General features: G+C 40.7%; 1 protein-coding gene across 1 annotated transcript in view; it reads left to right on the top strand.

The window, feature by feature from the left end:
* Positions 1-4577: 4577 nt before the first annotated feature.
* Positions 4578-13635, top strand: part of LOC149436040 (protein FAM240B-like) — a 121921-nt gene continuing 112863 nt past the window's right edge. Inside the window, exon 1 of the mRNA XM_089662153.1 lies at positions 4578-4715. The gene's annotated coding sequence lies outside the window, so the exon portion shown is untranslated. The remainder of the gene's footprint in view (positions 4716-13635) is intronic.

Here is a 13635-nt window from a genome sequence, read left to right as displayed (position 1 = left end):
GAGGAGGTATGTCACCTCCTCACTGCTTGTTTTAAGCCCCCACAAATGAGTGGTATTCATAGACGGAATGGATCAATGATCGGAACAAGAAGTATAATTTGCAAAATGGCATATGTACAACCCCGTCAGGCGGCCTTTGCAACTTAAGGGGAGTGGCAAAAACAAAGCTCACAGATGTGGTGCCTACATTGGGAGCTGTTCCCAGGACTGTGATTGCTCTGAGGAGCTTAGTGCTGTGGCATAGTTCACCCCATGTGTGCAAGTCTTATGTATGCAGCTCCTTATAGTTTTTGGTTTACAACTCTTCAGCTTGCTGCTTTTGCTATTTTCAACCTATTCATCTTGCTATCAGTGGCTTCCAATACGGTGTTGCGATCATGGTTACCGGAGCAGCATTATAGATCTATTGACTGACATGACATCTTGATTGCTGGTCCTCCTTCTACGGCTGATCTACTATCATTTTGAATTTCCAACATGCCTAGCTGGCTTTGGACTCTAGATTATTGAGAGCTGTGGGCTATGGACTTTGGAATTATACAATCTAGATGTGTCCCACGTCCATATCATAGTGCTGCCATCCCTGTATGAGGTTCTAGCTCTCACAGCTAGTCATACACTAAATTGCCAAAAGTATTGGTACGCCTGCCTTTTACATGCACATGAACTTTAATGGCATCCCAGTCTTAGTCCGTATGTTCAATATTGAGTTGACCCACCCTTTGCAGCTAGAACAGCTTCAACTTTTCTGCGAAGGCTGTCCACAAGGTTTAGGAATGTGTCTATGAGAATGTCGGAGCATTCTCCCAGAAGTGCATTTGTTCAATCAGGCACTGATGTCGGCCATGAAGGCCTGGCTCACAGTCTCCACTCTAATTCATCCGAAAGCTGTTCTAGTGGGTTGAGTCCCAGACTCTGTGCAGGCCAGTCTAGTTCCCCCACCCCAAACTCGCTTATCCATGTCTCTATGGACCTTGCCTTGTTCACTGGTGCGCAGCCATGTTGGAACAGGAGGGGGCTATCCCCAAACTGTTCCCACAAAGTTGGGAGCATGAAATTGTCCAAAATGTCTTTCTTTATATACTGACGCCTTAAGATTTCCCTTCACTGGAACTAAGGGGCCAAGCCCAACCCCTGACAAACAACCACACACCATAATCCCCCCTCTGCCAAACTTTACACTTGGCACAATGCATTCAGACAGGTACTGTTCTCCTGGCAACCGCAAAGCCCAGACACATCCATCGGATTGTCAAACGGAAGTGTGATTCTTCACTCCAGAGAACATGTTTTCACTGCTCTACAGTCCAGTGGCAGTGTGCTTTACACCACTGCATCCAATGCTTTGCATTACATTTGGTGATGTTAGGCTTGGATGCAGCTGCTCGGCCATGAAGCACTCTATGCACTGGTGTTGTGCTAATCTGAAGGCCACATGAACTTTGGAGGTATTTAGCTATTGACTCTGTAGACAGTTGGTGACTTCTACGCACTGTGCACTTCAGCATGCGCTGACCCCGCTCTTTCATTTTACATGGCCTACCACTTGGTGGCTGAGTTGCTGTTGTTCCCAGTTGCTTCCACTTTGTTATAATACCACTAACAGTTTACGGTGGAATATTTAGTAGCAAGGAAATTTCATGGATGGACTTATTGCACAGGTGGCAACCTATCACGGTACCACGCTTGAATTCACTGAGCTCCTGAGAGCAACCCATTCTTTCACATATGTTTATAGAAGCAGTCTACATGGCCAGGTGCTTGATTTTATACACCTGTGGCCATGGAGGTGATTGGAACACCAGAATCCAATAATTTGGAGGGGTGTCCTAATACTTTTGGCAATATAGTGTAGATACTTATACAGGAATTAAGGCTGATTATTCATATTGATTTACTGTTGGATTATTTCCATATTCAGCTGCTGCTGGTCTCCATTTAAGTTTGACTACTGCTTAACCTGCAGTGTTGCTAGTACCCATGAGTGTGTGCTTTTGTATGCCTGTGAGCTCGGGCTGCCTATGACAATGTTGTTAATTGTTTTTAATTGTGTTTGGTGGAGGTTCTTGGTTCTTTGGCTTATGCCAATTAAATAATTTTTGAATTAATAAATTGGCATTTTTTTTCTAAGCCGCGGTTTGGTTCTCTATGGGACCTCTTTTAGTGTGAGCTCTTCACTTGCATTATTTATTTTGGTTAGATATATTTAGGTCCTGAGAACACCACATTTAATTATGGGGAGTCAGCAGTCAATTTTTCAGCAATAATTTAGTTTAGTAATAGTAATTTATTAGGATTTGGAGACGGTACTGCTCACTGATTGCAACAAGCAGTATAATTTGCCAAGGCATATGTACAACCCTGTCAGGCTGCCTTTACAGCGTAAGGGGAGTGGCAAAAACACAGCTCAACTGCCTATTATAACAGCCATTATATTTTTTATCTAAAAGTTGCCAACTCATTTTTCTGTAAACAGGGATTATAAAGTTGAATTAACCCCAAAAATGTAATATATTGTAGCTTACCTATCCTTAAATGTACTGGCTGCGTTCGTTTTTCTTTATAGGCATTTTTTGTCCTTTATTTGCACCTGGTGATCTAGCCTGTAACACACTTTCTGCATTGGGATGTTTCTACTCTAGATAAAGGAGCAACCTTGTACAACAGCATTATTAGTCTGGGAAGAGTTATGCCGGCCATAGACGATTCGAATTGGCCAAGATTGGTCAACTTGAGTACAACCACCCTGCTGGATTTGACATACAATTATCGCTAGCTGCTGGCATATATAATCATTGTCATTTCCTAGAAGGGATGGCTCCCCCCACTGGAAGAATACAATGGCTTAATGGGAGGGATTCCCCTATCAACACTGTCTGTGTTGGTGGGGGAATCAAGCAACTTTCTTTCCTGGTTGCAGGAAAGAAGTTTGCTCCATATGTGTCCATATTAGCAGATTTAGATGGACTTGACTAACAAATTAAAGCTGAACTCCAGCTAACACGTTTCAGGCAGTTACAGGGTTTTTTTGGGAGGGGGATAAAGGTTTACATAATTGAATAAAAGCAGATCATTATAAGCTCCCTGTCAGTGTTAAATGGTTTGTCTCAACCCTTTAACTGTCACTTTTGCTGGACGGCTTGGTCTGTTAAAAAAGTAAAAAAATAAAAGACTTACTGGCAGAATCATCAGGAGAAAAAAAAAGGTAAAAAGCCTAAACAAAGAATACTAATGCAGCCATCATATTTAAGTATTGGTAATCTGCAATATATAAAATGTTTGGTTTTAAATTTTATACTGCCTTAAGCTTATTATGTGCACAAACAACCATTTGTGGAAGGCTTGTTGAAGAAGTACATGTTATGTTTTACAAACTCATGCAAGTTAAGCAAAATTAAACAAAATAGAAGCTGCTCCTAAAGTGATTTTTCAAATTATATTTTTTCTACAGCTACTACTAAATCTTCTCCCAACTTCTAAAAAGTCATACATTAATAAGGTGGAATAGGTTACCTGACATTACAATTTTCGCAAAGGCCATTACTGATTTATCTAAGGGCCAGGTATGTCATAATTCATGCATATTATAAAAATGTGACACCCTCCAGAATTCCCAGCTTAGAGTTAAAGATGACAATTACAGTGGAGAGATCTTGATCACAAGCAAGCTACTGGTTTAATATGATGACATAGCAATTTTCTGTAGGCCACATTTGACAATAAAAATGCCATAATATAAATAGTCTTAATTATTTGTTACGTGTAAGGCATTCATGTTTATCATCTTTTGTCAAAGAACTAGAATTCTGCATGTTCAATTACAGAAAAGTCTAATGTTTATCTGTTTGATTAATGAAATTACTATAATTACTTGTAATCAAAATAAAAAAACAGCAATCTTTTTGATGACTTTAGAATTAGTCAGCTATTTGAAAAACAAAACTAATGACCCCTTCCCTAGAATTTATTAACTATGTAATTGATACAACTAAAAAGAAAACTAAACCCTAGGCTTGTATTTTAGTGTCTTTTGTTTAGCGTAGGCATACAACGTCTACCCTTATTAAACATTCCAGAGAACAACGCTTCTGTTAATTTAATCATTGTCAATCTCTATCAAGCAAATTTATTTTGACAGAGGTCATTAACACTCCTGTTTCCTGTGGACAGGACAGTTTGTTGTGTGATAATGAAGAGTGCATCTCTAGATTAACAGTTCTAAAGAAGAACATATTTCTTAGTGTCACATGTAATACAATAGCCAACTGTGATCGCACCACATTCCAGCCTTTCTTCTCAGTGCTGTATCATATTGCAAAAGATTTAATGTACAATACAAAATGGAGTAAAGTGCCTATACAGTGTTTAAAAGTATACTCATGGGCTTATAATTAAGTGCTGCTAAATATGTCTCATTATAGCATACTACAACTGTGTTTACACAGGGCATGCTTTAGAGAAAATCCAATGCATTTGCTGTAAGGTTGTCAACCAGCTTGGTTCAGTAAGGGAAAAACCTTAACGGACATGGAATAAAAAGATCATGCAGGTATTTGTTATGTGACTCCAAGTCCTGCCATTGATATGTTCATTGCTATATAACTTCCAATAACACCAAGGGACTGAACCTGCTTCAGAGGCAGAACTGATAACTAGCGTAAAGCTTGGTAGCTCAGGTGTCTTGTCCACCCTGTGTGTGTGCACAGCTTCTAAAGGTAAGACTAGATTCTGCTCTGTCTCCACATAGCTGCTGAATTATTATAAGAAAAGCAGGAAATAGAATGCTGACAAATATTTTTTCTAGCTGTGTTTTTCCCATCTAGCTTACTGCTATTAACAGCATTTCTTTTAGCACGCAAATACTTTATTTGCATGACTACAAATGAAAAATTATCAAAGGACCATTAAATTTCGACGCTAAAAAATGTTTTTATGCATGCAAGCAATTTATTTCAAGTGCCTAAAAACACTGTGCAGTCGAAATAAACTGAACAACTTGTTCCACACCATCATCCATTCAAAAAAGTGTTATAAACATGAACAGGAAATAGAATTTGTTAGGCTAAACAGGTACTTAGTCAATTAAATTAATTTTAGACAACCTGTATTTGTGCACTGATGCATATCTTAAAACAGCACCACAAACAAGCATTTTATTATGCATATTTTATGTGATTCAACAATTGGCGTATATATGACTGTGCCGCTTTACCTTGACTGAGTGGTTTTATAAAACCTCTACTGTATACAACCTCAACCATTCTGTATCCTTATCAGAAATCTAGGTTGAGTTGTATTAAAAAAAAATCACTTTCCTCACATCAAGAATTGTACACGTATGTCCTATTTTTATGAACCCTTTTCTTTTATGGCTAGTTTAAAAAAACACATGGAAGTTGTTTCTCCAGAATGATCTGTCTTCTGTCTGGGTCTTAAGTCTTCACGATACCATGTTCATAATTTGTGTGACTGTATCAATCCACCCTATTGATGGTCCTCCATTTCTTCTCCTTAGGGCATATTTGTCTTTTTCAATGAGTTGGTTTTTCATAAAAAGATCCTTACTCAACCCAAACTTTGGGCCACACTAGGAATATTGGAATGAGATGGACAGTTTGCTTACTGACAAAACTGGTTAATGATTTTATGTTTTTTTAATTTTTTCATATTGCCCATTTGATATTCAGTAGCTGCTGAACAGATACTGATTATCAATGGGGCCATTGACTGTATCAATCCACCCTATGGATGGTCCTCCATTTCTTCTCCTTAGGGCATATTTGTCTTTTTTAATGAGTTGGTTTTTCATAAAAAGATCCTTACTCAACCCAAACTTTGGGCCATGCTAGGAATATTGGAATGAGATGGACAGTTTGTTCACTGACAAAACTGGTTAATGATTTTATGTTTTTTTAATTTTTTCATATTGTCCATTTGATATTCAGTAGCTGCTGAACAGATACTGATTGTCAATGGGGCCATTGCTACCTTATACCCCATACAATTTTCGGCAAATTAGGTCAAAAAAATATAATATGCTATCACCAGAATGTGGTGAAATAAACCCTCTTGAAAAAGCCATCACTTATATTTATAATAGCATAATCTTGCGTCTATCACTTTCATTTTCCTATTAAATTGTAATAGTTTTACTGTTGAACAGTTGTAGTCCTGCGTCTCTTTGTTGATGGCATACAGATTTAAGAATTAGTGCATCTCACTTACATCTCAAGACTGCGCTGTTTGCATTTATGTTTTAATCAAAAATTGTAATTAGCTTCAATGCTTAAAGCATAATTCTTTGAATGTAATCAATTGCCAGAGAGCTGGCTTTTGATTTCAAGCATACAGAAAGTGAGAATTCATCAAGAAAATATTGAGCAGTTAGTATTGGATTACTGACTAAGAGCTGAGCTCTGCTGTGACTTTGGGTGTTAATGAAACTTTGTTCAGGAGGTGACATTATGACATGACATGGTGCTGTCACTAGCTATTTGTTTTAAAAGGATGCTGTCTTTCATACACTGCCAGTTATTTAGTTGTTAAATGGTCATCAAATTATTTTTTTTCAAGACATCTAGACCTACAGTATCTTTATCTCTTTATGAATAACTGAAATAGTTATATAATTTACATTTACATCTTTCTCTAATCATGTAATGAGTTGATCTACTGTAAATGCAAAATAGATGTTTAAATTCCAATGCCATATTGGAAGTACATACTTAATTTTTTTCATCTTCAGGTCTCACAGCATGACATACTTTTATTAATCAAATGCTCCATAGAAGATATTTCTGGAACAATTTTTTATGTATTCTCTCAGCAGCCAGCTACTAAGATAATGCAATGTACTAGGACATATCCAGCATTTTCTGTAAGCCTAAGTCACAGAAAATAGTCTGCCATTTGTTTATGGTCACCAGATGGATTGATTGAATGTAAAACCTTGCAAAGCACTTACTTGTTTTCAGAGTGCCCTTAACTGTTGATCCAGAACATTAAAGTATTGCAGAAACAGCTCACCCTTTGATCCCTGAAAGCACTTTTATATGCCGCATTCTTTGCTCTTAAGAAATTCTACAAAACACAGGTGTACAGCTGTGGCTTCGATTACTTCCAAATAATGCCAAAGCAAAGAATTATGAAAATTTGTTTTAGAATGGCAAAGACCTTCTTTCCAGCTATTATGCACATATGCTGTTCAACACTTGCCAGGTGAGCTCTCCATTGTTTCTGAATCATGCCATGAACATTGGGAAATAGAACAAAAGTTTTAATTACACACTATAATTTTTTGTAGCAGTGCTGGTCTATCAGGACTGAGGTAAAAAATGAATGCAAAAGAAAATATCATTGACCATAACAAATAATCAAAACACTTGCTTTTCTTTTAGTCCTGTACTGCAGAAATTATAACTAAGAGTTGGTTACAATGGGAAACAGCACATTTTCTTATTGTACACTGTGCATTCATTATCTTTTTAAATTTTAACACATAGCCCAGCTCCCCTGCCTCCCAAGCAATATATATACCCTTTCCCCACCCCAGCACATATTCAACAACCCAACAGCAATTAACCCCAAACATATATATCCACTGCAGCTACAGGACAACAACAAAGGGAAGGGGACAAGGCCAGAGCTCATTCTCCTTAGCACTTGTGAGAGGCCTTGCCTTAAATGCATGTGGCAAGTGTAGAACAACATTACAGCAAATATAACAGCAGGACATATAATCAATACAGAGTCAGATAAATAAGGCAAACTATTGGGGCCTAACTACATCTTTGAATCCTGACTACCCTCCAGCCAGGGAGTAAATCTACTGCAATGAGGGAGATTTACTAAAACTGGTGCACTCAGAATCTGGTGCAGCTGTGCATAGTAACCAATAAGCTTCTAACTTCAGCTTGTTCAATAAAACCTAGAAGTTGATTGCTATGTTCAGCTGCACCAGATTCTGTGTGCACCAACTTTAGTAAATCTCTCCCACGGTCCAGTGGTGGGGCCTTTTAAACTCAACAATGGAGTGCTCAACCTTTTGGTGAAGGTATTTGTAATCTGCATGGGTAAATATATCTGTCCTCTCATTGGCTGGTTTCCCACTCATAGGGAGGGGCTATACAGCACAAATCCATTCAATAGAGCACAGGTGTCAAACTGGCGGCCCTCCAGCTGTTGTCAAACTACAAGTCCCATGAGGCATTGCAAGACTGACAGTTACAAGCATGGCTTCCAAAGGTAGAGGCATGATGGGACTTGTAGTTTTGCAACAGCTAGAGGGCCTCCAGTTTGACACCCCTGCACTAGAGGAATGGGGACAGCTGTAGTAGACCAGTGGCTGTAGCCAAGTGGGATCCTCCTGATGTGCCTTGCCAGCATACTGTAAAGGGTGGCACCCTGCATTATGACACCCTGGCTCTTTTTTTACACACCTTTCCTAGCACTGCTATTTTTAAAGTTAAACAGTCTTGAAAGTAATAGATAGTTTGCCATTGTTGATCTACTTCTGGAAATGCTAATTGTCTGCTTGTTATGCTGACACACTGGCCCAAGAAAAGTGCAAAGTCCATATTTGCATGTTTGCCCAGGTCATTGATTCAAAGCATTCAAAAAAGAAAATCAACATGACAGCCAACTAACTGGCATTTTCAACAGATGAGGGCATCAATGGCATCCCCCACATTTCTCTCAATGCAGAATTCTTTTGAATGTTTAGTTGTGCTAAAAAAAAGAAAATACATAGTTGTTGCATGTTCAGTATTTCCACAAAATGCAAAAATTATTTATTTTATTTGCTTTTTTGTGTTTTTTTTTCAGTTTTTTATTTATTGAAGCCTATAAAAAATGTTGTGACGGGTAGGTAAGATAAACTGACAGTGCAATAATTGGATTTTTTCTACATACTTACCTGTACAATCCATTTCTTGGAGTACATCACAGGACACAGAGCAGACTATTCATGATTATGTGGGTTATAGGCCACCTATAGGTGAATGGACACTGGCTGACCAATCAGAGAGGAGGTCCTCCCCTATATAACCCCTCCTATCTATGAAATACTTCTGTTTTTGTAGCAAGCAATGAAAATTCCAAAAAGAGGAGTGGGACCTCTGTTTCCCATGATATTATCCAAGCAATGGATTTTACAGGATAGTATGTAGAAAAAAAAATCTAATTTTGTTTATCGTACATCATGGGACACAGAGCAGGCTATACGTGACCATGTGGAATGTCCCAAAGCAATAAGAAATTTGATAGGAGGGAGACACCATAATAACCACCGTCCATAATCCTTCAGGACCTCACTGCAGCCAAAGGCAGAATCCTCTGCAGCTCTGACATCCACCTGGTTGAACCTTATGAATGCGTGAACCAAAGACCATGTAGCAGCTTTGCAAACCTTAGTCACTGACGCCTGGTGGTGGATTGCCAAAGATGCCCCCACACTCCTGGAAGAGTGTGCATTCACCTGAAAGGGTGGGATTTTACCTTTCCAACCATATGCCTGAATGATCAATTTGTGGATCCAGTGAGAAATATTTGGTTTGTGTGCTGCCTGTCCCTTCCCAGGCCCCTCTCACAGCACAAATAGAGCATCTGACCTCTTGACTTATGCTGTCACCTTCAAGAAGACCCTTACAGCACGTACCACATCCAAGGTATGCAGAGATCTTTCTCTTGCTGACTGAGGCCTAGGAAAGAATGAAGGCAGAACTATTTATTGATTGAGATGAAAGCTAGAACCACCTTTGGTAAAAAAGCATGGATGAGGTGACAACACCATCTTTTCATGATGCAAAACCAGAAATGGTTCTCTGCAAGATAGAGCTGCCAGCTTTCACACCCTTCTCGCAGGAGTGATTGCCACTAGGAACAATACCTTACGAGTTAACAGAACCAACAGAATCTGTTCAATAGGTTCAAATGGTAGTTTTTGAAAAACCTCCAAAACCAAGTTCAGGTCCCAAGGACACAAAGACAGCCTGACAAGAGGAGTCTGTGACGAGAGTGGCGTCAGACCCCCAGCCCTTCTCAGCGACTTGTGACCGAAGGACTAGCCAATCTAAAACCGCACTGCCACTTGCGTAACAATGCCACGCTCAGCTGCACCCTGCACAAAGATTTTCCAGCTCACTGGACCACAATCTATGTGCAGCCTGAGAGCAATTGTTACTGGGTCAGGTTAATTACACAATTAACCCTTCACACTGCCACCACCACCTTTTTGTACAGAGAAGGAGGAAACTCACAAAGCAGTAACACTATGATGTTTGAATAAGCGTTTGTATACACACTGTCACCGCAGGCAGATGTATACAGAGGTTTAAAACAGAGACAGGGATTCTTAGTTTGCATTAAAGAGCTTTAGAAACAGTTCAACACTTTTCAGAAAATAGGATTTATTACTAAAAAGGTCAAAATGGTGCAATAAAAATATTTACAGAAAAAGATGTAGCCAATATATTTATATATAAATAGAGAAAGCAATAACACAACAGAGAGATAACAGAAAGAAGTTTAGAGAGGTAGAATACTTGCCAGAGTCCTTGGTTTAAGCAGATTCAAGTGTCCTGAACAAAAGGGCACTGTTTCTCCCATAGTTGGTTCCTGATGTTAAAAAGGAGATCTCTTCATCTTACCTCTCTCAGGCCTGACAGCCTGTTTTCTAGTCCCCCAGCAGGGGGTGTCTACTGAAGCCAAGAGCCAATCGCCTCATTTGGGGAGGGGGTTTAGGCGGAGACCCCGGCTGAGATCCAAATCCCTCACAAGTCCACACCATGGTCAATAACCTTCTAAAGGGTACATGTAGCATCCTATCCACTGGTAGAATAATGTGCAGAATCATATTCTGAACGTCCAGACACCAGATATGACATATCTGCCTGTGACGGTTAAAGAGATATCGCTTCCTGCTCTTGGGTAGACGTAATCTAGGAATGTAAGGTATTAGGTGACTCGCATTAAACTGACCTATCTGAATATATGCTTTGTTCTATTGTACCTATTTCCTGCCAGGAGTTATGAAATTGTATGAAAAAGTGGTTTCAAATGGGATGTATGTTTTACTGCTATTTTGGAATGCCTTTCAAGTCCAGTGACTGACAGGTTTATAGGTTTACAATTCGGCCAGAGCAAGAGTCTGTCAGACACCCTGGAACCAGCTAATTAGGTTTACAACCATGAAGTGTATCCAGCTGTGCCCTCTGCACTCCTGAACTCAGCACACACACACAGACCACATGCCATTCAACAAAAAGGGAGGGGGACTGATTTGGAGTGAAAATTACACAAGATGGTGGATCTTGAGCAAAATGGATGTCCACGTCCATATCTGTATGTACGATTGCTAAAGAGCCATACACATCACTCCTTTTAAAAAAGTGCGGACCAAACACCCAAATTCTTCTGCAACCCTATTTGAAGAAACGACAGAATCCTGCCAATCACATACTTTCATGGGTGCTATTTGTGAACCTCACGCAAGGCAATGTAAGCCTTCCAGGTTCTGTAATAAATGTTCCTAGAAACTTCCTTTCTAGCACCCAAAATGATGGGGATGACAGAATCCAACACTCCCCTAGCCTTCAGGATCTGGGTTTCAATAGTCATGCTGTCAAATGTAGTGATCGTAAAGCTGGGTGCAATTGAGGACCTTGAGATAACAGGTCTGGACAAAAGGCAGGGCCCACAGCCTGTCTACTGCCATCTTCACTATGTTCACAACCCAGGCCCTCCTGGGCAAGGTCAGAGCAATCAGTATCACCAGAAAAGACTCCTCCCGAATCCTGCATAAGAGACACGACAGCAGCTGGATTGGGGGAAAGGCATAAATCAGTGAGAACTGGTTCCAAGGAATCACTAAGGCGTCTACCCCTGCCACGCGAGGTTCCCTTGCCCTGGACACAAAAAGACCGACCTTGTTGTTAAACCTGTGTAACGGAACCGGACCCCGAACACAGATCCACGGACACCACCGCTGACCATACAAGAGAGGACAGTACCAGACTTGTATGAAAAACAGGAAATAGACTGTTTTATTTTAACACAGACACAAGATATATACACAGGGTGGGGAAATACACACCCAGACAAATCTACATGTTTGGAATGCATAACTCTAGGCTCTCCTCTCAGCTGGCCGTCCCATCAAGGGGAAGGGCTGCAGGAAACATTACATCCCATAATAGTTTGCTCCCAAGCAAGACACACAATAGAACAGTGGGATGCACCACGTGGCAGTGAACAATGGACCACCCCCACACCAGTAAAAAAACATTATATCCCATAATAGTTTGCTCCCAAGCAAGACACACAATAGAACAATGGGATGCACCACGTGGCATTGAACAATGAACAACCCCCACACCAATATTATAACATTCCACCATGTCCCCTAACAGGCACAGGGTGACTTACACATAATAGGGATATGGGGAACTGAGACAGGGGTCCCCCCACCCCTCCAAAGGGGGCTGTGTTCCATGGGCCCCCCACCCAAAGTCACTCCCGTCACAACCTGAATGCCAATAAATCTACCTCTGGACAACCCCATTGCTGGCAGATCAGGATGCAAAGCCCATTCCCCTGGAATCAACTGCCTGCGACTGAGATAATCCTCCTGCCAAATTTCCACACATGGAATGAAAACTGCTGACAGATTTGGAACATATCTCTCTGCCCATGTCAGAATTTATTTCACCTCCTTCTGAGCACCACGACTGCTGGTACCATCCTGGTGGTTGATGTATGCAACTGCTGTGGCATTGTTGGACTGAATCCTTACAGGCCAACCCTGAAGCCTGGATGTCCAATACCTCAGGGCCAGTCTCACTTCTTGAAGTTCCAGAACATTGATGGGAAGAACCCTTTCCGTGAAAGCCATGTTCCCTGAACTGTGGCCTCCTCCAGAACAGCCCCCCAACCTAAAAGGCTGGCATCGGTGGTTACCAACTTCCATACCACTGGCCGAAAGGATCTTTCGTTCTCCAAATTGTGAGTTATCAACCACCAATTCAGGCTCTGCTGCACCTCTGGAGATAGAGATATGCAGTAATCCAGGGCCAGAGTCTTCCAAACAGACAGAATGTACATTTACAGCGGTCTGGAGTGGAATTGAGCATAGAGAATAGCCTCAAATGAGGACACCATCTTCCCCAGCAACCTCATACATAGGAGAATTGAAAAATACCTCTCCAAACTTCAAACCTTGTTCCTTAGGGCGCAAAGTTTCCCTGGAGGCACTAATACCTTTGCTTGAACTGTGTCTAGGACCATCCCCAAATACTCCAGGCTCTGCATAGGTTCCAGGGCCGACTTCTTAAGATTGAGCACCCAGCCCAGCTGTTCCAGAATCAGCATCGTGAGGACCACATCCTGCTTCAGATCTGGCACCAACTGATTTCTGAGCAAGAGATTGTCTAGATAACTTGTGACTGATACTCCTGGAGTACTGAGTAGCCCCAGCACCTGAACAAGAATGTTTGTGAAAACTCTGGAAGTCCTGGCCAGCCCAAGTGGTAGAGCTATGAACTGGAAATGCTGAGCCCCTACTGAAAACAAATCTTTAGTGAGGAATGAATATTGGTATATGCAGGTATGCATCCTTGATGTCTATGGACGACAAAAAAT

The sequence above is a fragment of the Staurois parvus genome, unplaced genomic scaffold (assembly GCF_062004578.1).
Source record: "Staurois parvus isolate SC_StPar_1 unplaced genomic scaffold, SC_StPar_1.0 ptg001432l, whole genome shotgun sequence".
Classification (NCBI taxonomy): domain Eukaryota; kingdom Metazoa; phylum Chordata; class Amphibia; order Anura; family Ranidae; genus Staurois; species Staurois parvus.
This window is presented reverse-complemented; position numbering and strand designations above follow the sequence as displayed.